The sequence below is a fragment of the Oryzias melastigma genome, linkage group LG19 (genome assembly GCF_002922805.2).
Source record: "Oryzias melastigma strain HK-1 linkage group LG19, ASM292280v2, whole genome shotgun sequence".
Classification (NCBI taxonomy): Eukaryota; Metazoa; Chordata; class Actinopteri; order Beloniformes; family Adrianichthyidae; genus Oryzias; species Oryzias melastigma.
This window is the reverse complement of record NC_050530.1, coordinates 22,632,078-22,635,252: the sequence shown is the minus strand read 5'-3', so window position 1 is coordinate 22,635,252 and position 3,175 is coordinate 22,632,078. Positions and strand designations below refer to the sequence as shown.

The following is a 3,175-nucleotide window of genomic DNA, read 5'->3' as shown; positions in this document are numbered from 1 at the left end:
TGAACTCTCCACCTCACAGGACCACACTCTTCTTCTACAATATTTTTCACATTTAAGTGCTTTGGGAGAATCACTTTCAAACTCTTTACTCAGCTTTTTCTTAGTTATTCCTGGACTTTATTATTCAGATCTATATATGAATCAAAATTTGTACTCATGTTTAAAAGAAGAATGTATGAATAGAACAGTGAAAAAACTGGGATGCAATTGTTTTCCCCTTTTTCTTATTTCATATTTACAGTATTCCAATAAACATGTTTAGAGTAGGAAAATGAACAACAAGAGGGAACAGAACCCAATAATACTTGGATTAATACAGATTCTCGTTTTCCCCAAATTGAAAAACACAGTATGTTTTCTTCTAAGAGCTTGAAGTTTCATAAAGAGTTGCTAGTAGGAGAAAAACTAAGTGAGACAATGAGCAACTCTTTTAGAACATAAAGCTTCTCATTGTTAAATTGTAGTATTTTATCTTTTATAAAACTAAAAATCCTAGGAGATTTAAAAAATCAGAAGAAATCTCTGTGCACTGGGAGGAATGCTGCTGTGGGTTTGTGATAAACACAGCAGAAAAGGCAAAAAGTAGGTGGGCGGGGCATCTTGCCAAAATGGATACCAAAAACGAGCCAAGGTTGGGTACTATTGTGAATATGCTTACGCAGCTAACGTTAGCGGTGTCGGACTATGTTTACAGGTGTTGTAAATATGCTAGCATGGCTAATTTGTAGCGGTGTCAGAGATTTTTTTTTTTTTACGTGTAACTAAAAGTTGGGAGTTATAGGTGTTGTAAAGATGCTAGCATGGCTAATCTGTAGCAGTTTCAGATGGAAATCTTTTTACGTGTTACTAACTAGGTTGGTAGTGAGTATAGTCACAGTAACGTTTGTTTTAGCGATATCAGTCTGTTTTTTGTGTGTGTCGCAAACATTGTTGGGAGTTACAGCTATTGTGAAAATGCTAACACAGCTAACACGTCCATGTGTGTTTGAAACAAGTTCTAGAGCACACGTGTCAAAGACTATTATGGCATTTACTACGATTTTTTAGGCTGTTTTGGAGTTTAGCTAATGTTTCAGCTACACGCTAGCTGTTTTGGCTAATTCAGCCTTTTTTTCAAGTTTTTTAGGCTGTTTTAGAGTTAGACTAATACATACTAGCTGTATTGGCATTTTGTTTTCTGAATGCTGTAAGCTGAATTTGGCCGCTGAAGATGCTAGCTGAAAACTCTGAAGCTAATAGCCAGCTAAAATATTAGCTAAATGCCAAATTAGCTTAAAAAAAATTAGCCAAAACAGATTGTAGCTAAAATATTAGTTCAACTCCAAAATAGTCCAAAAAGCAGCAGAATTAAAATTTTTAAAACTTTAAAACTGTAATTTTTTTAAACATAATTCTGAATAATAAAAAGGCAGGAATATTATTCCAGAATAAATCAACTTAAACCCTAAATAACTTCAATATTTTACTCTCCATAAAAATACATTTTGTCAAAATTATAAAAATTAGAAATAAGCGCAAGATAACATCGAGCTATTAATAACAATAAAATAAAGTTATCTGGAGGGCCGGATCCGGCCCCCGGGCCCTGACCTTGACACGTTTTTTAAATGAAAGATATCAAAGTTTAATTCATAAACTCATAAGCTGCTACACACCAATATTTATTTATTCTCCAGATCAATTCCAATACAGCCAAATTAGCCAAACATCACTTTAATGCTAATTGAATTAAACAAATTATGGCATATAAAACACTGTGGGAAGTGAGGAGATGTAGGCTCTACAGTAGTGGGGAAGATGAGGATAACCTCAATAAATGACCCAAAAAACATTGGAGATGTTCTCACAAACATTATTTTTATTACAGTAAAACCAAAAAGGCACCAACAAAATGACAGAAAACCTTCAAAGTTGAGGAAAACCATCATCCTGCATGAAATGAAAAGTGCAGCAACCCGATTTCGTGGTCTTTATGATAAGTTCTTACATTTGTGTTACATTTGGGAGCATGTCGATTCAACAGCAGACAGACGGTGATGCTTCGGGTCAGAAGAGTACGGTAGCTGAAATGGGTCACAGCCTGAAAACATTGGAGTATCACAGACAACAGGTGAGCATGGAATGGGTCAGAACTCAAAGAAGCAGCTAATGGATGTATTAGACTTCTGAAACTACACAAATACATGAGACTTGCATACATATTAGTGCTTTCTCTTTACACTTTCAGGGTTTTTTTCCTCTAACATCACAGAAACGGTTGGAGAAGAGGAAGTCGTGGCTCTCAGACTGGTTGTGATGAGGCTGAAATTCTGCAGACGTCTGGTAATTCTTGTGTTGGGCTCAGTCTTTCCGCTCCGATGCATCCACAGGCTTGTCTTGTGCTGAAGAATGGGTTTCTGAAAAAGCAATGCGGCTAAGAAAAACCTGATTTCCCAGCGTCTGCAGTTTCAAACCTGTGACTAAATGTTCGCTCTGCGTGAACGGAGGAATGCCTAATTTCACTTCTTTAATGTTTTTTTCTGCGTTCTCTGGCTGCCTCCTCTCTGATCTGTGCTGGTGCTCTTTCGGCCCGCATCATTAGGAGCGCCTGCCCTGCCACAAACACTCCATGGTAACAATGTGCTCATCACGCCGCTACATGCATGGAGGATAAGAGCGGGTTATGGTCCTTCTGTCAGCCTGCAGCTTCCACACCTTTTGTGTCAGATTCTCAATCTCCAAAAAGAAAGTCCCACTCCGATCATCTTCTGAGCGATTTAAACAGCATCCTCAGTTTTTTTAAATTATAATTATACAGTTTTTTGCCAAAATCTAAAACTTGTGTCATTTTCTATTCTGCAGGGTGGCAGTAGTTCATTAGAAATTCACCTCTGAGTTGTGGTTGACACTGGACAACTCCGCCCCTCTTCCCATCAACCACAACTGAAAGCTCCCACGGTAGCGTACAGACCATAACATTACCTGTGCAACAAAAATGGAAGGAAAAAAAAGATGTACATCAGGTGTGTCAAACTGAACACACCTGAAGTCGCGGGTTTACTGAATTTACTCTAAAACTACATTTTTAAAACTTTAAAACTGTAATTTTATCATAACTATGAACTATAGCAGTACCTGCAATAATGCTAGTATGAATGCTGTAAGCTGAATTTGGCTGCTGAAGATGCTGAAATTG

General features: G+C 37.4%; 1 long non-coding RNA gene across 1 annotated transcript in view; it reads right to left on the bottom strand.

Moving 5' to 3' along the window:
* Positions 1-1,808: 1,808 nt before the first annotated feature.
* The window catches only part of LOC112154187, a 3,094-nt gene continuing 1,727 nt past the window's right edge, over positions 1,809-3,175 (bottom strand). The window contains exons 2-3 of the long non-coding RNA XR_004949725.1: positions 2,869-2,961; positions 1,809-2,396 (exon numbers count right to left, since the gene is read on the bottom strand). This is a non-coding gene — a long non-coding RNA (uncharacterized LOC112154187). The remainder of the gene's footprint in view (positions 2,397-2,868; positions 2,962-3,175) is intronic.